This window comes from Panthera uncia, chromosome X (genome assembly GCF_023721935.1).
Source record: "Panthera uncia isolate 11264 chromosome X, Puncia_PCG_1.0, whole genome shotgun sequence".
Taxonomy (NCBI): Eukaryota; Metazoa; Chordata; class Mammalia; order Carnivora; family Felidae; genus Panthera; species Panthera uncia.
Window position 1 is genome coordinate 4284421 of NC_064817.1, and position 13750 is coordinate 4298170.

The following is a 13750-nucleotide window of genomic DNA, read 5'->3' on the forward strand; positions in this document are numbered from 1 at the left end:
CACAGGGCTCAAACTCGCGAGCTGTGAGATCATGACCTGAGCCCAAGTCAGACGCTCAACCAATTGAGCCACCCAGGCGCCCCTCTGTTGTCTTTCAAAATGGAGTTCCTCTCAACAAAGTAAATATACATGAGTAAGCAATATACCAAAACCTGGGCCAAATTTTACAGCAGTTACTTAACCACTCGTCATTTAAGCTTATGGCAAAAATTAACAGTATGAAAGTCACTGATCTAGAGGAGGTGACTGCCAACTGCACTCTATAGGCCTAACCTTGCCCTTCAGTTGTCAGATGCCTGGGTATAATGCCCTCAGTGGATTTTAGGATCCACTAAGGTTTGTAATGCACATTTGAAAAATAGTATTCTGGGAGCACCTGAGTGGCGCACTTGTTAGACATCTGACTGCCTCAGGTCATGATCTCACGGTTCATGCGTTTGAGCCCCACATTGGGCTCTGTGCTGTGGGCACGGAGCCAGCTTTGGACCCTGGGTCTCCCTCTCTCTCTGTCTCTCCCCCACTTTCTCTCTCTCTCTCTCTCTCTCTCTCTCAATAAATAAATAAATAAATAAATAAATAAATAAATAAATAAGCTTATTAAGAAAAACACTATACTGGATTTGTATATTAAGGGGAGCCCTTACATGCTGGATATATGACTGAGAAATCTCCATCTCTACCCATCACAGTGTTGCTCATTTGCACAAACCATGATTTTCACCCCTAGTGAGTGCTCAGAGGTGGAAGATGGTTTCCCATGAATAGAGGTTGCTCTAGATCTGAGGTTGTGATGGCCTGACCACATGTTGTGTTCCATTCACGAGGCTAGAACATTCCTCATGTGGGTAAATCTGGATGCACTTATCTGGAGATCACCCCTTCTGAGCCTGGAGCTCCTCATCAGGTGTGAAGTAATATCAAGCAATATTATTGTCCGTACTAGAATCCCTTTCTCCTATACATTTTTAAACTTGGACCTGTAGGAATAGATTAAAAATTTTTTTTACATTTATTTATTTTTTGAGAGACGGAGAGAGACAGAGCACAAGTGGGGGAGGGGCAGAGAGCAAAGGAGACACAGAATCCAAAGCAGGCTCTAGGCGGGAGCTGTCAGCACAGAGCCTGACATGGGGCTCGAACTCAGGAACTGTGAGATCATGACCTGAGCCGAAGTCGGCGCTCAACTGACTGAGCCACTCAGGTGGCCCTCAGACCCTTAGAATAGCAGCTGCCCCAGATTGCTGGGACAACACGTGCTTGACAATTTTGCTTTCGCCACGTTCCCTACCACAAGTCCTGACGCATCAATATTTCTCAAATGGGGTCCCATACTACCCCGTTGGGGAGTTTGCTACCGAATATGTTTCTATCTTGGGCCTATGGGAGGAAGAGCATGCCAACTGTTGGTCCTCAGGAAAGCACTGTATTTCCGTGTAAACCTCTAAGGGATTGCATTCTGACTCTCAGCTGTCACATTAGATGAGCTGCTTTTATGACAGTAATGGCGGCCCCGAGTTCATGGTGAAATAACACACCTCCCACAAAAGGACAGAGAAGGTGGACTCCATAATAGCTATTCTTAGATGTGCCAGCTCACAAAGGGAGACAGGAAATCATAGAGAGATTACGAAGATTGCTTTATGGCGGTGGCCCTATAATTACCCTGGTAGAACAGTCCCTTCCCACCTTTTGGTTCTAACTGAAACATCCAAGTACTTGAACTGAACACTCATTGCTGAACTCCATCTTCCATCAAAGCCGATTGAAAATGCCATTTTGTTGCTCTCTTTTGCAAAAAAGCCCTGCTGTCAAGATATCTCTAATGCCTTTGCACTTCTTGTGCTAGGAATCACTTCAGATGAAAAGCTGCAATTATATCCATACGAGTGTAGAATGGGGGTAAGGGTAAAGAGGTTTGTGCATAAAAATACCTGCTTTCAATGTTCCTTTGGGATAATCATCGTATGTATCTTGGAGGTCATTGTGAACAAACAGGAGTTCAGAAGGAGGCAACTTAATATTTATCTGGAGGTCAAACTCAAAAAATTCTGGAAATGCATCTTTAGTAAGAAGCAATTCTGTAAACATATACCTCTTCTCTCTTTAAATTCCAATGACTAATTCCGTTCATTTTCAGTTTTGGTCAACTTACATCTAGATCTGACTGGTTTTTTTCTAGGTAGAAAGCTACTGTGGAAAAAAGAAAAGAAAAGAAATGATTGCTTTGAAGTAGTTATTTGATTTTTAATATTTTCTAACACTGTGCTATGCACTATGTTGAAAATCATTTGGGAACAGAACACGCACGTCCACACACATATATTCCCTTATTATTTATTTAAAACACTATCTAACATTAATGGAAAAGATAAGGTATAAGGGGAAAGAAGATAAAAACTCGTTTTCAATCATAGGAAAGCTTTAATTCAATTCACTTCTTAAAGTATTTTGAGAGGATGTCATACTCTGTGTCAATATATTGCAATAAAATTCTGTTTCACTGACACTATAATTCATTTATGCTATGAAACCTCTGATGTTTCCTTAATTGATTAATCCTGTATTCATTTGAAATGTACATGAATTACTTTTATTTATATTTGAAGTGCCACTGACCGAGTTTGGATTCTCATGTCTGTAAGTGGAGATCTATCATTTCATTACAGCCACAAAAATTTATTGGTTTGCGGCAATGATTGCGCAGAGGGCTAAATGACTTTAGACTTTACACTATCTGTAGCTGGGGTCGATTAATGATGGTCACAGACTTGTGCAGTCATCTTCATCAAGAGATGGAGTCTATGTTCCAACCCTATGATAAGGACTGCCGCCATGGTTGGCTGTCACCAATAAAATGCAACGGAGTGTTATTGTTTCAAGCTTGTGCTTCTAGAATTCCACCAGGCTTGCACTTGTGCTCTCTCTGAACACTGCTGCTGTGTGAACAATCCCGTGCTAGCCTCCCGGAAGAAGTGAGATCCGATAGGCAGACACACAGCCATCTTAGCTGTCCCAGCTGAGGCCCAGAAAGATGACTGATCCTAGAGATGCCACTAACCATCAACTTGAGCCATCTAGCTGAGCCCTGCCCAATCATCAACCCACAGTCACATGAGAAAATAGACAATTGGTGTTTTAAGCCATGAAATCTTGAGTATATGACTATGCAGCAATGGGTAATTGAGACACCATCCTCTACCAAACATAATCAGAAAATTAATCACAAAATGTGTCTAGGTAAAGGCTGACAAAAGATAACGACATTAAACTCAAACCTCAGTTGATGTAGAAATTACATTTATGTCCTATTATTTTCTCTGTTCTTTTTAGAGGAAGATACATTATAAAATTCTTTGTTTTAAAATCTGATAAACACATTGGTTAGATAAACCATTGTTTTCATGATGCCAAATTTCAAGAGGGTTTTGTCTCATCAACAGTTTATATATAGCAGCTATGTTAGAGAAAATACAAAAATTATTTGTATCTGTCTCATTCTTAAAAAGGCACGAATGAATACTCAGAGGGTGTCTAATGTGAAAGGGATGAGTATTTCTGGGGACATATCTTGATAAATGATCTGACTTTGAAAATCTATTGAACATTTAAGACTAATATGGCATTTAAACTACTTTTCCCAACCTGTCTCAAATTCCAGTTGTGTTTTATGTTAGAAGTTACAGTGTAAATTCAACATTGCACAGTGTGGCCATGGATGCCTTTAATGGTGATTGTTCTGGAGGGTGATGGGAGCTCATGTTGTAATACTGAAAGAATGATCATTATCTCCATGGCTGTCGGAAAGGAAAGTCCTTCCTGATGTTTTTCTTCAACATCCAATTTTTATCAAGATTTATCTCCTGAAATTGTAGCTATTCAACGGTGCATGCAATTATTCATCTGAGACTTCATATTCCTGTGATTTGGAGTAGGAAGATAGTATTTTGCCTTAGCAAATGCTGTGTACCTGTTGGACATTTCAAATATATAAGCAGAATGCCATAGTAGGTAGGCATTTCTGACTTGGAGCATCATGGTCTAACCAGGCAACTGCCAGGATGAATTGGATGTGAAGGGTACCCCAAGTAGCACACAACGCTTGTTGAATGAAACAGTGAAAAACGTTTGCTGTGAACAAAACTTTCTAGTGTCTACATAGCTGTTGTCCACCTTTCTACTAATAATTTTCCACCAAATTCCAGTGTTTCTTCAGGTATAGAGATTCCCTTCATACTCTCACATTCCTTACCTCCCCCCGTGGGCACACTCTTCTCGATGTGACTCTGTCACTCCTGCCAGCATTGGTTCCGGGGAGCTCCACACACCTTGAACTCATATTTGTTACCGGCTTTTGGCAGTGGGTGTCCATTTTGTGACACAGCAGAGGTTGGGAAAGTGTTTGTGCTTTTCTGTTTCTGCTTTCTGCTCTCCCCCATCTTGTGGACACTCCTGGGCTAGCTAGAGCTGGATGGGGCCACTATCTCAGCAGACAGCCGGGCAACTGCCGGGCATGTGAGTGAAGTCAGCAGAGCGTTAAAGAACTGTCCAGGTGAGCCCAATCTAAATGCCTAACCCACAACCTCATGAGCGGAATTACCGCATTGTATTTTAAGCCCCTGAAGTGAGGAATGTTTGGTGTGTGGCATTATGGTGGCACTACATCACCAATCGTTGCTCAGATTTGCCCGTTTGAATGGCAACACAATGATATCACCCCAAGAGAATGCAGAAGAGAATGGGTGTTCCTTTTCCCCTTGCATGTGGGTTCCTTTTCCCCTTCCATCCATTGTTGTGTTGATTTAATCAACTCATTATAAGTTAGTCATGTAACATTCTCTGCCCTATTAACCTGCTAACAATGATAATAACTGTGTTAATATCAGAGGGATGGAGTTCAACTGTGTTTCAGACCACATGACATTAAAGCTGCTTCACCAAGATGACAGGTGGGTTCGAGGCTTATCACTTTTGAGGCATGCTTGTATTAGTTCATCCGGGTGCCCTGTGGATGAAATCAACTGATAAAGCAGGAAAGTCTTTTAAAAATCTCCAAGTATTCTTAATAACACCAGGCTACAGGCTGAATATTCAAAACCAATATGGAACCTGTGTTGTCACTTACATTGTTTCCAGAAGGATGAAACGACATAAGGGACTTTGTGCTATCACATGGCAGTAAGGCATACGTAACTTTGGAGCAAAGGAGCCCTGTGTACATGTGCCACCAGAATAGTTTAGCATTGTTGGAAATGTGGATATAATCCTTAAAACCTCTGAGCATTAGCTTTCTCTTTAAAACATGGAGTTATTAATGTTACTTCCATTAGAATGTTGCTTTGAGAATTAAATCCAATGATACATTCAGAATGCTTAACAGAACACCTGAAGACAGTTAACTGTTCCGTAAGTTATTATTTTATTATTATTATTTGGTTTGTTTGTTTATATATTTCTAAATTCCAGTTAACATATAGTTTAGTATTGCTTTCAGGAGTAGAATTCAGTGATTCATCACATACATACAACACCCAGTGCTCACACAAGTGTCCTCCTTAATGACCATGACCCATTTAGCCCATCCCCCACCCACCTCCTTTCCAGCAACCCTCAGTGTGTTCTCTGTATTTAACAGTCTCTTATGGTTTGCCTCCCTCTCTGTTTTTATCTAACTTTATTTTTCCTTCCTTTACCCTATGTTCATCTTTTTTGTTGCTTACATTCCACATATGGGTGAAATCATAGGATATCTGTCTTTTCTTTCGCTGACTTATTTTGTTTAGCATAATACAGTGTAGTTCCATCCATGTTGTTACAAATGGCAAGATTTCTTCTTGATTGCTGACTAATATCCCATTGTGTGTGTGTGTGTGTGTGTGTGTGTGTGTATGTGTATACACACACCCCACATTTTCTTTATCCATTCATCAGTCGATGGACATGTGGGTTCTTTCCATAATTGAGCTGTTGTTGATAATGCTGCTGTAAACATTGTGGTGCATGTGACCCTTAGAATCAGCATTGTTATGTTCTTTGGATAAATACCTAGTAGTGCAATTAATGGGTTATAGGGTAGTCTATTTTCAATTTTTTTTCCACAGTGGTTATACCAGTTTGCATTCAAATCACCAGTGCAAGAGGGTTTCCCTTTCTTTGCATCCTTACCAACACCTGTTGTTGCCTGAGTTGTTAATTTTAGCCATTCTGACAGGTGCAAGGTGGTATGCCATTATTGTTTTGATTTGTATTTCCCTGATGATGAGCGACGTTGAGCATCCTTTCATGTGTCTGTTGCCATGTGGATATCTTCTTTGGAAAAGTGTCTATTCATGTCTTTTTCCCATTTCTTCATTGGACTATTTGCTTTTTCGGGTGTTGAGTTTGATAAGTTCCTTATATATTTTGGATCCTAACCCAAATATCTTCTCCAATTCTGTAGGTTGCCTTTTAGTTTTGCTGATTGTTTCTTTCGCTGTGCTGAGGGTTTTTATCTTGATGAAGTCCCAATAGTTCATTTTTGCTTTTGTTTCTCTTGCCTCCAGAGGTATACGTAGTAAGAAGTTGCTGCGGCCGAGGTCAAAGAGCTTGCTGCCTGTTTTCTCCTTTAGGATTTTGATGGTTTCCTGTTATTAAGACTGCTTGCTGCTCATATAAGCCTGAAAACTTGGGAGCAGGAGTTTATTGAGAAGAACAGTGGTGTAGAATTCTGATGAGCTATGCAGAAGAGTCATGAATCACAATGTTTGTGACACAGAGTTGCCTCTTTTTGAAAATGGTGCAGATGATTTTTTTTAATCCTAACAGACCCATGCCCAAAGGATAAGAAGAAGCACGGTGACGACTGAGGTGTGTCTTGTTTATAATAGGATGTGAAAATTTGGGGGAAAGCTATCATCCCGAGCAGTATTCAGTGAGGCTACTTAATCATACGAATTACAATGTGCCAGGCAATGTTCCTGATGCTACCAAGACCTTGGTGAATTTTGGAGTCACATGAAGTCTTTACCAACTCTTGGTATATTTTAAGAACAGTTCCAATGATAGAAATAATTATACATTAGGAGAATAGTTGTCAATACAGACAAGTGAAAAGAAAAAAAATAGAGATCTCTCTTTTCAGAGCATAGATGTTTTGATGGATTATCTCCCAATCTTTCTGGATGTTTAAAGGAGAACCACAAACTAAATTAAAAATTATTTCAAAGGAACTAGTTTTGTTGTTTTTTTGATTTTGTTTTTAAGAAAGCAAGGTATTACTTCCTTGTCTCTGACAAAGGAAGCTGAGCGATGAACCCTGAGATTCCAAAGACAACATTCCAGTACAATATCAAAGTTCTTGTTTGTACCCTTAGAATTGCTGTAATAGACCTTGACATTTCTGAATTCTTGTTCTGCTGAAAAGTGCGAGGAAATGGGAGTAGGTGTCTCACATAAACGAGATTATATTAAACTGCCCTATATTGGTAGGTTGGAAATATGCTGATGAAATTAAATTAACAGTATCTTTTTTAATGTTTATTTATTTTTGAGAGAGAGAGAGAGAGAGAGGCAGAGACGGGCAGAGAGAGAGGGAGACGCAGAATCCGAAGCAGGCTCCAGGCTCTGAGCTGTCAGCACAGAGTCTGACACGGGGCTCAAACTCATGAGCCGTGAGATCATGACCTGAGCCGAAGTCGGACGCTCAACTGACTGAGCCACAGAGGCGCCCCAACAGGATCTTGAATAAAAATGAAAAGTACATTTTCTGGCCTATAAAAAAAAGCCCAATTCAGAAATTTGCCTTGGTTTTAAGTTTATGGGCACTCTGACTTATAGAAGGGATATTCAAAAATGATCTCATAATGCTTCATATCAGCACAATTCATGAATCCTTGTGGCAGAAACGTACTTGATTTCCTGATGCCAGTTTTAATTAGTCACGTAAGGGCATCCTGGAAGCTTCATAGTAACAGCCAGAGTCTTTGTAGGTCATGGATCCAAAAGGAGGTCAAACACAGTGCAGACTGACCCTAGCTAGCAGGTTGTTGGAAAGGTCCATGGGTGATTTCTGTTTAAGGATTTACATTTGGCTCCGTGTCCTGGATTGAAGCAGGTGTCCTGATTGAAGTGAGTTCCTGGGAGCCCATAAAAAACATCTTCCCCTGCACTCTTATAACCTGGGTCATGCCAGACACTCTCGGGGCTCTTACCTGATTTATAACCACCCAATGGCTCAACGAGCCACCTGTGAATGTGCACAAGTGCTTAAGTGGATCTGGACTTGGCCATACATAGCCCAGGATGAGGAAAGCTTCAAGTAGATAAAGGAAGTTGCTAGCTAACCGCTTCCATGACTCAAAACCTAAGCCATATTAAGAGAAGCCTATGTATCTTCACCACCTGTGCCCTGCAGAGACCACAAAATGATGGAAGAGGATGCACACATATACCAGAGATGTGAATTTCTTGCAATGCATGTGCCCGAGACATGAATTTCCCTTTCGATTCTCTGTAGGGTTTGTTTCCAAAGACACAACAGAAAATAACAGAGTGATGAATCAGTGCCTGGCAGATCCATAACTCTCAACACAGAGGAATGACTGGTAGTTGGCCAGATGACGGAGGGATTCCTTTTCAAATTACTGCGTTAGCTCAGATCTACAAACAGTTATTAAAAATGCAGAGGAGGAGGTCCCAAATCACCAGCTTTCAACATTAAGAACCAGAGAACTCATCATCATCCATTTGCTTTCCTAGAAAATATCTCCTTTTGCCATCTATTAATGAAGCACTTACTTGAGTCACTCTGTCTCTGTTATCAGCGTGTCATGATTTTGGCATTTCCTAATTGGTGCCCACCCGTTAAATGGAAATTTCACCTTTTTTGACTTCAATCAGTCAAATGACTGATTTCCTCTACAAATATATACAAACACTCAAACTATGAGTTGAGAGCAGTGCCTTAATGGGATTTCTCACACCACATTCCAGTATGTCACTAAGGAGCCCCATGCTTTATTTCCAGAGTATGCTCTTTGCTCAGTGCAGATAGATGAGTGTAAAAGAAATTTAGCCTACTTCCCTGTCCACAAATTGCATTGGCTCCCTGCCCCCCCCACCCCTGCTGGCTTCTCTATTTTCTTGTTTTTGTTATTGTTGTTTTGTTCACCCTAAAGGAAAAGATTTTATTTATTTATTTATTTATTTATTTATTTATTTATTGACAGAGTGAGCAGGGGAGGGGCAGAGAGAGAGGGAGTCAGGATCTGAACCAGGCTCTGCACTCAGAGTGGAGAGCCCGATACAGGGTCGAACTCCTGAACCTTGAGCCAAAGTAGGACGCTTGACCGACTGAGCCACCCAGGTGCCCCTAAAAGAAAGATTACAGTGTGAAAGGCAAGTCTGGGTCTGGGCTCTGAAAACGTATGTGGAAGAAGAAGTTAGCAGGTGTGGTCTTGGTGGCATTAGCATCATAGGGCACCACTGACCAGGCATCACCCAGGCACTGGAGTTCTGGTGTTTTCCATTCCTTTCCTTGCCCCACAACTTAAACTTATTAATGATTAAATGGAAACATCTATCCATCAGGTGAGGTGATGAGGAACCGTCACTTAGGAAGCGTTGGAACATGTAAAGATTCATCTAGAAAAGGCAGTGTCCTGCTGTTGAAATAATTGAACACCACAGGGTGGAAGAAATCAACGTAGGCATCAGATTCCAAAGGGCAGATGTAGATCTCAGAGGCATAAGTTACCAGGAGGTCGAGTTACCAAAAATGTAAAAAATATTCTAGGGAATAGAATTCTAAATATGCCTCCGTTTCATAACGAACATTCATTAATAACATTATGATATATATTCCAGCAGTTTTCCAAACAATATTGATATTTGCTCATAATAGTTAAAAAAAAATTTTAATGTTTCTTTATTTTTGAGACAGAGACACAAAGCATGAATGGGCGAGGGTCAGAGAGAGGGAGACACAGAATCTGAAGCAGGCTCCAGGCTCCCAGCTGTCAGCACAGAGCCCGATGTGGGGCTCAAACTCACAGACCATGAGATCATGACCTGAGATGAGGTCAGATGCTCAACCGACTGAGCCACCCAGGCGCCCCAACTCATAATAGTAGTTTTAATGCCTTTCATGCTGTCCGCCATTTAAGACATGTTCAATAAGTACTATTATCCTTATCCCTTCTGTTGTTATTATTAATTCAGAGTTTTCTTGGATATTAATAAAGACTTTGCAGACACAGATCATCTATCACCTACTCACTTCATTATCGTCAATACTAAGCTTATTCCTGACACGATAGACCCTGAATTAATGCTGGTTCAGTAATAAAAACAAAATAATGAAAGCAACATACTCTTTTTTTGTCTGATGGTTAAATAAATATAAAAAGACACTGGAAAGTATATAGAGAAAGCAGGATATAATTATATTAGGAACCACTGTGAAACAGTCACTAATATTGAGCAATATATTTAGTCCCGACAGAGTTTTCTGTAAATCGAAGCTGGCTTGCACTGTGTATTGAATAATGGAGAGATTCACAAAGATGTCAACTGGGTCCCTCAGGAGGGTCCTGCATATTTCTGTTCTGATGTGTAAGACACCAGGAAACACCCGAATGATTTTTAGAACAGTGCTAGTGCTATGGATGTGTCATTTTAATCTAATAGTATATGCAAATCTTTTTTTTCCTTTAATAAAAATTGGTGTCATATAGAAATATTTCCTCAATTAACTAGATACCTTAGAGCAATGACTATTTGATAAATATATGGATATGGATATTAGTTTACAGTCTCCTTTGGATATGGATGTGCTAGTTTATACACTAGACTAAACTGGGTGTGAGTAAGCTGGCCTACAGACTTGACTGGATATGAACAAGCTAGTGTATAGGCTCCATTGGGTATTGGTAAGCTAATATCTATACATTTTAGTGGATATTTATAAGTTAGTCTATGAACTCCAATCGGTATGAAAAAAACTAGTCTATAGACTTCACTAGGTATAAATAAAGTAGTCTGTAGACTCCATTGAATATGGGGAAGCTAGGCTATAGACTTAACTAGGTATAAGTAAATGAGTCTAAAGACTCGATTGGGTATGGGCAAGCTTGTCTAGAGACTTCAGTGGATACACATAAGCTAGTCTACAGACTCCATTAGAAATGGGTAAGCCCGACTTCACTGGGTGGTGTAAGTAAGGTAGCCTGTGGACTTCTTTTATAAAAATAGATCCATTTAGATGGCAGGGGTGGGAAATGCACAAGTGAACATGAAGAAGTGTCAGGATGAGCTAATATTCTTAGGAACAAACACTTGGATTTAAAAAATCAGTAGTGTTTTTGCACTGGGCACAAGCTTGCTTCTGTTTGCCATGTGTTGCGATAATCACCAGGTACAGAATTAAGCAAAAGAGAACAACATTATAACTGGTGCTTTCTCATGGTTAAGGACTCAGAACCACAAGCTACTGCCTGATGCAAGTAATAATCACAGAAAGGACGGGGCGCCTGGGTGGCTCACTTGGTAAAGCGTCAGACTTCGGCTCAGTTCATGATCTTGTGGTTCATGAGTTCTAGCCCTGCCTCGGGCTCTGTGTTCAAAGCTCAGAGCCTGGAGCCTGCTTCAGATTTTGTCTCCCTCTCTCTTTGCCCATACCCCACTTGTGCTCTGTCTGTCAAAAATAAATAAAAACATTTAAAAAAATTAAAAAACATTTAATCACAGAGAAGACAGTTATGTTACTAAAGTGTAATGTGAAGTCTTTTGGCTGATGGAGAAATTTTTCTCAACGGGTGATTGGGTAGAGAATCCTTCTTTGAACTAAGAATGATTAGTTGTGTTGAGGGTTTAGGAAGACCTAAGCAATATAGGACAATCAAATTGTTTAGTTTTTAAAATATCGGTAATAACATGACCAATACATTTTTTTAATGTTTATTTTTGAGAAAGGGAGACAGAGCACAAGCTGGGGATGGGGAGAGAGACAGGGAGACACAGAACCCGAAGCAGGCTCCAGGCTCTGAGCTGTCAGCACAGAGCCCCATGCAGGGCTTGAACACAAGAACAGAAAGATCATGACCAGAGCCAAAGTTAGGTGTTTAACTGAATGAGCCACCCAGGTGTTCCATATATATTTTTTGATAAGCTTATATTTTTTCATTTCTTTACATTTTATTGCATTGAGAACCTCAAAATTGGAACTCTTTTTTGTTTTTAAAGTGGATTTCTTTATTTTGAGAGACAGAGAGTACAAGGCGGGGTAGGGCAGAGAAAGAGAAAGAGAGAGAATCCCAAGCAGGCTCCACAGTGTTAGTGCAGAGCCCGACATGGAGCTCTAACTCAGAACCATGAGATCATGACCTTAGCCAAAATCAAGAGTTGCATGCTTAACCTACTGAGCCACCCACTCACCTCTGATCAATATGTTTCTAATTTTGATAATTATAACTAGATAGCACATAATGAATTCAGTCATTTAAAAGTCACATATTTTGAACTTTTTCTTACATAGGCCATAAACAAATTGTAATAGGTTGAGATTAGTCTTTCATGGTAACATGTCAGTGATACTACTTAGCTCAATTATTTTCGTTTCTCCGTTTCTGCTTTCTCTGACAAACTGCCTCAAAGAATATTAGATGTCATAAATGTGAAGAAACTGTTTAAGCATTGTCAGGGTCTAAGGAAAAGTCAGGAAAATCTGACCATTTATTTCCTATGTCACAAATGCTTCCTAGTAATTGTGTTTCTTGGCTAAGTCTGGTTAAAACAACGAGTTATTTATACCCCTGTTGTAGATGAGTGTCATCATGCCATGTTAGACCCCCCCAGTTTGTATGTTTTGAGACTTGCTAATTGTGTAAGTAACCAGGCTGCAGAGTCCATATGGATAGGTTATAGGGATAATTCAGACGGTCATGAGTTTGTAATGCAGCTGAACAAAGACTTTGTTTTATATAATGCTACGCCCTGGACTCATTAGTAAACAAATTATTTTTCTATTACCTGCTGCAAAAAGATGGAAGTTGTTTGAAATACAGTATACCTATTATATGTTGAAATTAAAGAGTCTTTTATGGCATTAAAATATCCCACGGATGGAGAGAGTCCAAATCACTGGACTCAATTCACAGCTTCACTGAGCCCTGACAGATCAATTTAATATGTGAACATCATTAACGTCAACATTTCTCGTGCAATTTAAGGCTCCCACCATATAATACAGGGGCAAAGTCAGGGTTTGGACTTGGACAGATAGTTTTTAAAAAAGCTATTAAGATTTAGGAATATGAGAAATTACAGTGGTTAGTAAAGTAATATGAAATATTCTAGAAGATTCTCCATTTTTAAGATACCACACACTAAATATGGAGTGAAATTTACTACAAATCAGGTGGACAGGTTTAGATAATTGTTTCTGAGCTCACATTTGAGATTCACTCTATCTATACTTTATATCTAATATGTATGCAGTACCTATATAGACACAGCTCGTTTCGTCCCCAGTCACCATTCTCTTTCACCATCTCATTTCTTGTCAGGAACAGAGGCTGTCACAGCAACATGGAAATCTGTTAGAGATGGACTGATCTTGCTTTTTAGGCACTTAGCCCTAAAATAACATTCTTTTTGTCTTTTACATATGCCAGAAGAAGAAAATCTATAGCTATTTAGAACCATATGTACGTTCTCAAATACAAAGACAAAAGGCATTCATTTTATGCAAATCAATATAACCATTTCTATCAAGTTT